Source organism: Aegilops tauschii, chromosome 7 (genome assembly GCF_002575655.3).
Source record: "Aegilops tauschii subsp. strangulata cultivar AL8/78 chromosome 7, Aet v6.0, whole genome shotgun sequence".
NCBI lineage: Eukaryota > Viridiplantae > Streptophyta > Magnoliopsida > Poales > Poaceae > Aegilops > Aegilops tauschii.
The window spans coordinates 105,331,303-105,344,797 of record NC_053041.3 but is presented as its reverse complement, the minus strand read 5'-3'; positions in this window follow the sequence as shown (position 1 = coordinate 105,344,797).

Below are 13,495 nucleotides of genomic sequence, written 5' to 3'. Positions count from 1 at the left end.
GTGACTATTTGATTGTTTTTAAATGTTATGCCTGATGCAGTTAACACACCTTTCCACTTCTTGTTTTGCTTAACTAGCGTGCTTAAGCCTGCACACGGAAGCTATCATTTTTAGATTATGTTGTCTACCATGCATATATTTGGTTTATGTTTAGCCTGTTGTGCTTAACATGCCTTTATATGTACTCATGCAGGACAATATTGAGAACAGTGTTGTTTTCCATCGAGGTTAGTTTCATCTCATTGCTTATATGTGCTCACTGTTTAGGATATCGGCAGCTGGTACCATATAGCCTGGGGCTGATAAGGGATTAATCGTCGAATCGGAAATTTCACTTAATATATCTATAACCCATTTATCAGTAGGTTAACTAGGGCCATATTTAATATATCTGAGGCTACATATCAACATGCATTGTACTGAATGACTAAATATGCAATCCCAGGCTACATAGCAACAAGGAAGAGTGTTACCTTAATGTTCTGATGATGTCTAGATATACATGTAATAAAATCTTATATAATGGGATGGAGGGAGTGTTGTACTACATCATTTTTCAATTGTTGTTTAGCTTCTCATATTAACTTGGTGCTTTTAGGTACATATATCATTGCCAAAGATCCACACTTCGACCCTTTCTGCGTATGGGGTAATGAGATATTCATGAACCAGCATCAAGTGAGGAAACTGATAAAGATTGTTATTAAAATTGGTCAAAATATGTCAATCGAACTATTTGTTTAAACTTTATGCAAGACAACAGTGAACTGCAGGATGTAAGTAAGAACCATGTACCCTTCTTTTTACTGCCCGTAATGAGTTGTGTTAGATGACAATGTCTGAATCTTTTTTCTTTTGCAGTGGATCCTGAAGCAGTTTACTCAGGATTACCTCTCAAACTACATGATTCGCGGCCGGCCATCACAAGGGGTTGGACTAGAGTCCTACATGCCTTCTGCATCCAGGAGAGCACAATAGGGCCATTCCGCTTCACCTTGTTCAGCAACTGGGATGTCCGCCGCCTCTTTCTTTACCATCTGTAATATTACAAGTATAGAACCCTGGTTCATCATTCTTTATTTGGTGCTTATGTAATTCTTAAACATATGTACCTGTGAATCGAATAATGCATTGGTTGTTTGTACCTGATGGATATGAATAAAGCTATAGCCTACTTTCAAGTTTAAATTAGGTACAATTTTAAATAGCATCAACTAAATTAGGGCGAAATTACGGTGTGCAGGTCATTACGGCACACACGGTTGGTAAAACACAAACGTTTGTGATATAAACCATAATCCGAGACGGTTCACAGAGAGGAAAAATGTGCAAGCATGCACACAGTTACCGTTTGCAAAGCGTGTGTGATATCAGGAACTATCACATATGGTGCGGGAAAACTAAATGTGTGTGATTGATTGTCTACCTATCGTACACGGTTTATAATCATGAACTGTTTGTGATGTGCCAGGCATCGTAAAACTCCCGTGCCTGGAATCTGCCTGGAAAGCTCCCGGGCCTGGAATCTACCTGGTTTTAGGTAAAAACCACAAAACTCCGACTGCGATGGCAATGCGAGCACAAACGAGTAGCAAGTATGAAGCGTTTGGGATATTCGAGATATCGGAAACGGTTATATAGGGACAACTATATGCATTAAGGCTCCCTATCCCCGACGGTTTCTGGGTCATGTGGGAAGGACCCCCTATCGCCCACACTCACTTAGCGTGTTCCAAATGCTATCGCGGAAAGGGGTTAAAAACTGTTTGTATAGCACCGACGTGCACCGGTGTAGATTGTACTTCTACTTTATGAACCTTGAACAAGCAATTTGATGCAGTCGACAAAAATAAACAACATTTGCACTCATAGCTATCCAAATATAAACAACAAAGTTTGAAGGCTCAAGGAGAACAAACTTACATTAGTAGTGAAGACAGGCTCTATAAAGTCCATGTCCATATTGATGGGGGGCAATTCAAGAAGTTTACCTCACACTCTTCTTCAAGAGTATTGCCTTTATTCTACATTTTGTTAAGAGTAAATATAGATGTGAAAATATAGGAACAAATGGCGATTATTTAACTTAAGATGCAGAGTACAAATGTAAATACAACATACACGCAGAAGGCACTGACAAGAGCAATGCGGAGCTAAACTTCTTCAGTAACATTGGTTTTATTCAATATTTTGGCAAGAGTAAATGTAGATCTGATGTGTAGAAAAATGGAAGACAAGGGAAAATAAGCTACAAAGTGTACATGAAGAACTAGCTGACAAATATAAGTACAGTGATGAAGGACAACAGATACTTACAAGAACAATGCAGAACTAAATTTCTTCATAGGCATTGGGTTTATTGTACATTAATTTAAGCATTGATATAGATCTGATAATTTGAAGCGAACAGTGGATAAGCAAGCTATAATGCACAATGAGGTCACATAATCCACCAGGTATGAATGTAAGGACAGCGATAGGACAATAGGTACTCACAAGAGCAAAGCAGCGACCAGCATAGTTGCGATATCCTAGGTTTTGCGGCGCTGGTTCTATCGCCAATATACGTCGGGTGCTATGTGATTTCTCTGGTAGCACCACCTTTTTCAAGGACTTTTCTTGTACTCCTTCAGGTTATGCAATCACCCTCTTCCTTTTGGATGTCTAAAACACAAGAACAACATTTGAATCACATGGTATAACGACAAATGGAATAGGTGTCGATAATGGATGGGCATGGCATCTTCACATATATCATGAGTAAACTAAGTAGATGGCGGTGCAATTAAGCAAAATAAATGCAAGACACCTTATGCAAGATATGTGCAACCAATAAAACCTTGCCAAATTAGAACAGGCACCTTATTGGGTGAACAGGATAGGCCATCTGCCTTTGACTCCTTGAGCTCAGAATAGTCATTAGGATCATATTCTGAATACGAATCTATAGGTCGGGAGCATGTAGGTTTCATTGCATCCACAATGGACCTCAATCCCTTGATGCCAAGTTTGTTACCCATTGAACTGTTCCGCAATATTCTTCTGATGTGCGCATTCTTATATTCATTGTGAGTACGTAAAATATCTGTAAATCATGAAAATACAAATAGTAGTGAGATTATATTTGTAATGCAGAGGATATTGTAATATAATAGAGGCTCCCTGTAAACCCTTCTGTACACAAAAAATAGGCTCCCGGTTGGGGGCCCCAGATGTAAGGATAGTTGGCAGATGATAGTGTCGGCGTTCTGGGAACAGGGGTCCCCAGACTTGCCTTCCTGCGGCCCATGGCGTGGCTATGCTAGCAGGACTGTACAACCCATCTTCATCAACTAGGCATTCAAGACCCTCGCAAGGCGGGCGACGCAAGACCTCCTCAAGAGCGGCCTCACCAGGCTGCCTCGCGAGGAGCAGAGAAATCAAGGCAGGGCAAACCTCGTGAGGCTCTCGTGATGTGAGCCATGACGATCAAGATCAGGAGGGCGCCGGGCGGGCGCCAGCGCGCGCAGCGTCCTTGTTTCCTCTTTGGTGCTAAGGAGGCAAGCGTAGGCACAGAGTACTGAGGCATCAAGAAAAGGTTTCCATATCAGTGCAACGAGACCAAGACCAGCAGGACGACGGGATGGAGGTCACCATGGAGCCCAAGACAACGTCACCACCAGAGCCTTTCGCAGGCGAAGACTGCTTTTGTCAGGATAAGCTATACTAGCTGTCTCCTTTCAAATTGGCCGTTGTTGGCTCCCTTCCCGCTCAATATTTGGGGAGAGGACCAGAGCCTATATAAGTAGAACTAGCCACCACAGTAAAGGCATCTCGAAAACAGCTCATTGAGAGGCATCTCACCCACACAAGTTCACCAAGCACAAGAACACCTCAACCTCAGGAGGCTGTTCTTCCCTTTGTACTGTTCATCATCAGCCCAAGAGGCAATCCACCACTACCACACTGGAGTAGGGTATTACACCACAACGGTGGCCCAAACCAGTATAAATCTTGTGTCTTTGTGTTGTGAGTTCGTCGAGTTCATCCGCGAGATCTTAGCGAGCTAGGGCGTAGATCGGTAGGGAGGAAATCTCCGCGTGCACCCCAGTGTTCGAACCTTGAGGGTTTTGCTGGAACCCGTGATCCGACATTTGGCGCGCCAGGTAGGGGTGCACCGGAGCCTCCTCCCCGCCAATCGACCCGCCGACGCTATGTGGCCCCGATGTCCGGCGACCGGAGGGCCGACTCCGACCGCTCGACGGCCTGGCCAGCCCAGGCGGCGCCCCCTGCCCACGAAGACCTCAACCCCGCGCTCCAGGTGGCCCGAGCGCCGCCTAACACCGTAGGGCGCGGGCGACGTGGCGGGGCGCCGTCCACCCTCACCCCACGACAAGCGCGAGCCGCTGCAAGGGCCGCAAGCCACGCCGCAGCAATGGCGCCACACACACAGCGGGAGCAGGCGAACATGCGGGCCGCGCTCACGGTGGCGCGGGAGTTGTTGCGGTGCCGACTGATGGAGAGTGGCCGGGATGCACTGCTGGAACGCGTCGCTGAGCTACTGGATGCGGCGGCATCGGGAGCGCCGCCCTTCTGCTATCTGCTTCCTTCTCAGGCCACTACGGGACCTCACGGCGGGCCTCGCCGCAACCACATGCCTTCAGGTGTGCCTGGGGGCTTCATCAGCACTAAGACGGCCGGCGGCGTCGGGGCCCCGTTGCCCCCACGCCGCCTCCGATGAGCATGGGCACGAGCGTTGCCCCCATGACTCTAGCGAGGCGTCGCGCTATCATCCTCAGGACGCCGCGCTGGGCCGGGCGACGTGCAGTGTGGGGCACTACGGCGAGGTGTTTGGGGTGACAGCCCCGGAAGCCTATGTGCCCCGCATGATGGACCAGGAGTACACGCCGGAGGACGACCCTGGCTCGTTCCTCAGGCCAGGTTGGGAGGAGGAGGCATTAGGAGCTGAAGCCTTCCAGGAGCCTTCGGAGAGCCCCGCCAACCGCGCCGTCGACAACGGATACAGGGTACCCCTAATCCCTCAGAAGCAAGCTTACGCTAACCATGGGTCGCAGGAGAATCAGGTCACCGCAGCAGCTAGCGGCCCCAGCTCGGCGACCTCCCTCCCGCTAGGAGGATCGCACTGGAGGCATCAGGACAGAAGCCGGGAGCCAGATCCCTCGCCGCGTCGCGCAGAGCAAGGCCCCCCCAGAGGTAGGCCCTCTGCTGGGGAGGTGCTGAAAAGCCTACCCCCGGCAGAGGACCCGTGGTCGCCGAGGGCGCCGCTGGTGTCCCATTTCCCCCCTTTGTGACGTCCTGGCTGCCGGGCGGCCCAAAGGTGGGTGAGGGCGGCGCAAGGCGGGCCCCTCGTCTGGCGATATGAAGCAAGGGCGGTACCTGTGAAGAAGGCCCAGTGCCTGTGAAGATCGCCGCCCGTGACAGTCTCACGTAATAATGAGTGGGGCTGTACACGCCCCGGAGTCCCCGGAGAGCCGCCCTTGGGCCTCGGGGGCTCCCTCCCACGCCTAGTGGCAGCACTTAGCTCTGCGCTGGTGAGAAGACTTGAAGACAAGAAGACTAGACTAGGTGCCGGACGCGGCCATTTGCTTTGAATCCTTTTTCTGTAGCCTTCCTTTTGGATTTGGATTTAAGTTGAAGTTGAGTTTTCATTGATGCGCGCTGGGGGTGCCTTTTCTCATTCGGAGCGATTTCTCGTTATCTGGTTCTTGCCTTGTTTTGGACTCACGCACCACGCCTTCCACTCACGAGCCCCTCGCGAGCTGGTTTGGGCAGGGCACACATGTGCCGCGCGCGCATGCTGATGCCACAGATGGTGCTCGCCTCTCACGAGGCCCCCTCGGGTGGATCGACGGGCTCTCCAAGAGTCCCAAAAATCTCATGACCTCACGATCCGGTTCGCGACCCACCCCGGTGAAGGTAAGCCACGATGGGAATTAGCCGCCAGATTCACGATTTCACGAAGGCGCACACTCAGTTTGACATAAGAGAATGAAGGTAGTGGTTTATTTACATGAGGGGCTCCCCCTCTCAAGTGTTCTCACAATCTTTAGGGTCCATGCCCGAGTTTTTGCATACAGGATAAAATAGCAAGGGGAACCTGGGATCAGCCAGATATGTCACTCGCTGCATCGCCTTCGGACGCGTCGCTCGCGATGTCGTCGTCTTCGCCGGCATCGTCGCCTTCGGCGACGCCTCCATAGCCGTCGTTGACCACGTCACCTTCGGCTGCCGCGACTACCACCGCTTCGTCTTCAGAAGTGAAGGCCCTGACCAGCGCGTCCACATTGTCCTCCACCCACCGCTCCAGGTCACGACGAATGGCCTGCGGTACAGGGGCAATGGCGGCGTTGAAGTCAAAGTCGGGGAAGGAATTCTGAAGGTGGCTGAAGACACGAGAGAACGCGCGCCCGAGCAGGCCCCGGCTTCTCTCTTCCACAAGCTGGCGAGCCCTATCTGACCGGGCTTCCAGGCGCGTCACCACATTAGTGAAGAAGTTCAGGTGACTGGCGTAGTCATTCGAGTGGGGGTGCGGTGCATTCTCGTCACAATTGTAGCCCAGGGCGGTATTAGCCCTGTTCCGGAGGTCGTGAAGCATGGGGGCGTGCTCACGCTCCAGCGTCCGTCGTTGGAGCACTTCCTCCTTGTTCTGCCGCGCAACGGCCTCGGCGTCATCGACCCGTTTCCGAAGAGAAAGCAGCTCAGCACGGGCGGAGGCCAAGTCCGCCTGCGTCGTGACCAGGGAGGCAGACGTGGCCTCCTCACTCCTCCGCCCCATCTAACGTGGGCCTAAGAGCGGCGGTCCTACCCGCTGCCTCAGTCCCCGCAAGCTTCAGCTTCAGATCGTACCAACCTTCAAGACCCGCGCGAACCTCGGCCACCCGGCGGTCGACTTCCTCCTAGACCTTGGCCCCGCAAGCCCCGACGGCATCTTCTGCTTGAGCAACTTGATGCTCCCTCGTCTCCAGTTGCTCAAACTCGAGGCTGCGCTCCACGGCTTCCAGAGCCAACGCCTCCTCGCGCTTCCGGACCTCCTCTTCCTCGGCAGGCGTCCCCCTCAGTGACGCAAGGGCGGCTCTGCGTGCCTCCACTTGACGCTCGAGGGATGCACTCCAGGCTTGGAGCTCCCACGCACGCTTCTCCGCAGCCTCGCGACGGCAGTCAGCCTCGCGAGCCTCCTCCAAGGCTCGGGAGCAAGCCTCACGGGAAACCTTGAGGGACGCCTCGGCCTTCGCATTGTCAAGATCACGCTGGTAGCGGCCAAGGTTGATCGCCACCCTCAGTTTACGCCGTTCCTCCAGCATCCGAAGACCCTCAGCCTCAAGGCGCGAGTCGACACCCGCGAGTTCTTCACCAAGCCGGCTCATCGTGCCTGTCGCCTCCTGGAAGAGTTCATGACGAACGACGCTCCGCCCGCGCTCGAACTCCAATGCACGCCCCACCTCGTCCTTCGCCACGGGGGCTGCAGGCGGGATGTGAAGCGGTGCACCCCCTCTCAGCAGGGGGCTGGGGGCTGGTGCCGCTCCAGGTGCCGGCCCAACCTCACGAGGGGCCCCGGCCAGTCGGGGCCCGCTGCTTGAGGAGGAGCTGAAGGCCGAAGCTAACCAGCTGCTGTTCATGACCAGAGGAGGAGTCCGGGGAATGCCCGCCAAGCTCCAAGCCATACCGTGGAGGAAGGGCAACGGGGCCGCAGATTCAAGGCGCCATGGAGGCGAGCGCACCCCTCGGCCGGCCCAGCTCCAGGCACGGCATGCAGGCTCGGGATGCTCAAGGCCGACTGGGTGCCGAGGAAGGCGGGGATTGCTTCTCGGGGGACTCAACGGCCCTGGCAGAGGGGGTCTTGAAGAGCCAGCATCAGGAAGGAAAGCAGCAATCAAGAGATCACAAGGTGCAGTACTTACTCGTCGACGGCAATGTACTTTCGTCGCTTCAATGGCCCGAAGATACCGCTGCCGCCCGGAGATCCTTTCCTCTTGCGGAGTTCCTCGAAGTCCACACAAAGCTGACCGAAGCGTTGTACGTGGCGCCCAGTGCGGGGTGCAGCCGAAGAAGTGCTCGAGAGAACAACTTCAGGGGTGCCTGGCTGCGGAGAACTGTCGGGCGCCGTCTCACCGCGACCTCCCGAGGCATCCGGAGTGTCGGCCTCGGGAGCCGCGTGCTGCATCATCTCAGCGACCAATGTCCCAGGATCACGGGTTGCTGAGGACGATGCCCCAGGAGCCCCAAGCGGCATCTGCACATCAGCACTCGTGCCGCCAGCCACTGGCGGCGCTCGTCCCCCTGCATCCACGTTTGGGACGAGCTCGGCGCCGACGACGAGGAAGGGAGCCACGTTGACAGGGTTCTCGCGGGACCCCACCAGGCCGTCCGGACATAGTCCCCACTCGTCAGAGGGAGGCATGCTCCCTGCAAATTCAGCCTTGTTCTTGCAGTGGTACAGCAGACAGTTCTTCCCAGGCAAGTCATCCGACGAGGGGAGACCTGTCAGGACCTCGAGCACCGTTTGCCGCATCCCAAGGGGGAGCCCGGACTCCTGAAACCTCATATGGTCCTGACTGCTGAGGAAGGTCCACATCGGGCGAGAATGGCGCTGAAGCGGAGCGACCCGGCGCTTGATGAACTCCTTCACCACCATAGGCGCGGTCACGCCGCAGTCCTTCAACCTCCTCATCCTGAGCCAGACGGGGACAAGATGGGGGCTCGCGAGCCTCTCGTGGCCCCAGCCGGGGTGAGAAATGGCAGGCGCTGACGGGGCGTGGAGCAGGGGGTTGAGCACGTCGGCGTCGACAAACACCCACCGTGTCCGAAACTCTCTCGTGGAGGGAGGAAGCTCGAAGTCGATCCCCGCGCCCGCCGTCGCGGCCATGGCCTGAAAGCTCATCCACCCCGAGCTTTGCCGGGGATCAGTCAGATGCAATGAGAAGAAATGGCGGAGAAGGGCCACAGAAGGAGCGATGCCCACCATGGCTTCACACACAAAGGCGAAGACGGCAAGGAGAGTCACGGATTGAGGGTCAAGATGCAGAATGTGGATCTGATAATGCTCAAGCACCGCATTGAAGAATCAGGCCAGCCCAAAGAGACCTCGGTGGCTGCCCGGGCAATGCGAGCGCGGGACGCAGGCCAAGCCACCGTCTCCCCCACTCGTTGAAGCTGAGCGAGCATTGGACGCACCTTGTCCATGGCCTCGTCGTTGAGCACCAAGGATCGGCCGACCGCAGGCACGACGACCGGAGGCGCACTTGGCGAAGACGGGGGCTTCTTCCCCTTGTCTGCTTGTTTCGGCACCATGGCGACGAAGCGGGCAGGGTGCAGGTCAGATTGGAGAGGAGGAGCAAGGTCTCGAGAAAGCAGAGGGATTGGGGAAGCAAGGCGTGGGCGATGGAAGAATAACTGTGTAGGTTGCGGGGGCCGCATAGCCAGGCGGATTCCGAGGCAGCGTGGGGAAGCGGATACGCCCATGTCCAATCAACCGCCACGCGTCGACCAAGGCCGCAGGCTTCTGGGGCCCGCGGCGCTCCGCGCTTGACCTTTCGCTTCGCCTCAAAGCCAAGCCCGAGCGCGCCTTGAGCCCCGGGGCTACTGTCGGCGTTCTGGGAACGGGGATCCCCAGACTTGCCTGCCTGCGGCCCATGGCGTGGCTATGCTAGCAGGCCTGTACAACCCATCTTCATCAACTAGGCATTCAAGACCCTCGCGAGGGGCCGAGCCTCGCATGGCGAGCGACGCAAGACCTCCTCAGGAGCGGCCTCACCAGGGTGCCTCGCGAGGAGCGGAGAAATCAAGGCAGGGCAAACCTCGCGAGGCTCTCGTGACGCGAGCCATGACGATCAAGATCAGGCGGGCGCCAGCACGCGCAGCGTCCTTGTTTCCTCTTTGGTGCTATGAAGACAAGCGCAGACACAGAGTACCGAGGCATCAAGCAAAGGTTTCCATATCAGTGCAACGAGACCAAGACCAGCAGGACGGCAGGACGGAGGTCACCATGGAGCCCAAGACGGTGTCACCACCAGAGCCTTTCGCAGGCGAAGACCACTTTTGTCAGGATAAGTTGTACTAGCTGTCCCCTTTCTAATTGGTCGTTGTTGGCTCCCTTCCCGCTCAATATTTGGGAGAGGACCAGGGCCTATATAAGTAGAACTAGCCACCACAGTAGAGGCATCTCGAAAACAGCTCATTGCGAGGCATCTCACCCACACAAGTTCACCAAGCACAAGAACACCTCAACCTCAGGAGGCTGTTCTTCCCTTTGTACTGTTCATCGTCAGCCCAAGAGGCAATCCACCACCACCACACTGGAGTAGGGTATTACACCACAACGGTGGCCCGAACCAGTATAAATCTTGTGTCTTTGTGTTGTGAGTTCGTCGAGTTCGTCCGTGAGATCTTAGTGAGCTAGGGCGTAGATCGGTAGGGAGGAAATCTCCGCGCGCACCCCAGTGTTCGAACCTTGAGGGTTTTGCCGGAACCCGTGATCCGACAGATAGGTTCATAATATACCGTATAGAAAGTTTATTGCCAAACCATGATAACGAGAGCGCAGAACCAGTAGGCAGATCATAGTGTAGATAATAGGGGTACACCATAACCACCATAAAAAATCGGGAAAGCGGAACTGGGTGGAAAACATAGGGTTTTTCCGCTACTAATATGCAGCCTATCGATCACCTACAGGCCAGCTCTATTCATCTGAAGGCGCACAACTGTTACTATCAGTTTAGTCTATCAAAGACCGCGCGGCTCCCACCATTTCTGGGGTATTATGGCAGACCAACTCGAAGTGCGAAATCATTTAGCAGAACCGGCCCAATAGAGGTGTCGACTGCAGATGTCCCTTGTCCCCTTCCTGACAAGGAACATGTTGTGCTTACTAAAGAAGAACAGAAGAGGAACATGTTAAAGAACAGAAGAGGAAGCATATTATTGAGATTCCCCTTCTTTCTATACAATGTTGGTTGCCCACCCATGATGAATCAGAGCGCCCAAAGAAATACAATTCCATGATGTCTCTCTATATGTGGCCACATGCATTTGGAAAATCAAGTGGGAGCATTACCTGACCAATTAAATGTGTGTCTGTTAACTAATGTCAGTATCATATCACAATTCGTATTTGAAGAAGTAAGCTTTGGACTTATGATTGGTGTGTTGTTTAGCTTCAAGAGTGGACTGCTGCTAGTGCGACACAAAGCAGCTACACAGATCATAGAGTAGATATAACGGGAAAACCGTAAGCATCAGGAGTAAAATCAGCAAAGTGGAACTTGTTGGAATATATGTGCTAGTATTGCTGGTACGGCTAGAAAGGCTTCGGATACCAGCTCTCTTCAACTGAAGGTGCGGTACTGTTAATATCAGGGTAACTCTCAAAGGCGACACAACTCCCCGCATTTCCTTGCTAATCTTATAGGATTCAAGTGCGCAGGCCACTACAAATCCTATTCCTCTGTTTACAAAATCCTATGAATCAAAGAGGCCCGAAGAGTTCAAAGTGTCCATCACAACCGACCGTATAGACCTCTACACTGCAAATGTCCCTGCTCATCTTCACTACAAGGAACATACTGTACTACTATCATACTCCCTCCATTCCAAAATACAGGTCTTTGTAGAGATTTCCACTATGGATCACATACAGATGTATACAGATACATTTTAGAGTGTAGATTCACTCATTTTGCTCCATATGTAGTCCATGGTGGAATCTATACAAAGACTTGTATTTAGAAATAGAGAGAGTACTTATTAAAGAAGAACGGAAGAGGAACATGCTAAAGAAGAGCAAGCAGATTTTGGATAATAAAATGTTCGTTGCGCAGTGCCCACACATGATGAACCAGAGTGCATTAAGAATGCAACTCCTTGCTGTCTCTCTATATGTGGTGCACGTGCTTTTCGAAAGTAAAGTAGGAACATTAGCTGACCAATTAAACGTTATCTGTTTTAGTAATATCAACATCATATCAGATTCGTATTTGAGCAACAAGTTTGGAATTATGAGTGGAACGTTGTTTAGCTTGATGGATTCAGGAGCAGTGCTAAGCATGTACGATGATGGTACTGAATATAAAGGCATGTCTGCATGCAAATCACGTGACTTTTGTCATTTGGGTCAGTCGACCATTTCAGGCGGTTGGATGAAGATCCTACGTCTCCTAACCCTTCTTCTTCCTCGTCTCTGACCCCCCCTCCCGCCGCCCTCCCCTGAACCGCCCCACCACATGTGTTCCTCCGTCATCCCGCCCCCACCCGCGTCGAGTTTTCTTTGTTCCGCGAGGCCCCACCACCGCCCCCCCCCCACAACCACCGTCCCCACCCGAGCCCCTTCCTTCGCACCGGTGAGCTCTCAAAAATTGACTGGCCCTATTATGAAATTTAGTCTACTGTCATTTAACTAGTGTGGAATATAAAAGGGGAAAACCATAAGCATTGCGAGTATAGTGTTGAGCGTGCCATGGCGGATCTGAAGGTGCAAACCGGACAAAGGCAACTTTGCAACCAATGTTTGCTTTCAACTAACAAGTGATGGACAAGAAATCAGAGTAATGCAGTGGCGATCTATTTTCTTGCTGCAATAAATAAGTTGAGAAAATACGAAAGAGTACCGCCTCTGGTGCGGCGCCGTGTATGCATCTGCTGAGAATTTGACGGTGCTGCGGTAGCGATGGCTGTCGGCGGCATGGAAGCAGATCTAGGAGGGTAGACGGTGGTGGCAGTGCACGGTGGACGAGACGGTCGTAGGAGCGGTGCCGGCAAGGTGGACGACAGCGGGGATGAAGCAAGAGGACGGGATGCAAGGATCCCGGTCCAAAGCTGTGGATGAGAGAGGTCAATCTCTTGTAATGGACGACGACGTCAGGGTATTAGCTCCGGCATGGTGGAGGAGGACGGCGGTGGATGGGGTGGCGGATGGAGGAGGCTGGGGTAGAGAGGGTGTTTTGGCGCCCACGGAGTACAAATGGGGAAATGGAGGGAGAGAGAAGGGGGAACCATGTCTTCAGGGCGCGCTTGTCTCAAATGCGAGGAAATTTACAAACTTAGCCCCCGTTTAAAATTTCCTACATCACAGCAATATTAGTCGGTTGGGGATAGGACGGTAATCTCGCATACACCGAATATTTGCCGACGAGAGTTTGTTCTGGGCGCCCACAGTGTATGAATCGGGGAGGGAGTCGATTTCGGCCGAGGAGACACTGTGTTTTGGCGCCCATCGTGTATGATCCGGGTGAGTGGCGATTATGTCATGTTTGAGTGAAATTAAAAACCTACCCCTATCGAAACCTATAGAAATCGAGCCGATAGGCTTTGCGTGGCAGGGATAGGCAGTAATTGCCATCTCGCAGATTTTGGTTTTGGGCAGTTACTGCGACTTTCCCCACTTCGTTCAAATTTTTGCAGAGCAAGAATGCATGTTTACCGTGCCAACTCAATTCAAATCCAGTTTGTATTCTATTTTTGTTCGGGCAGGATCCATTTTCGATTGGAATAAAATTCTATA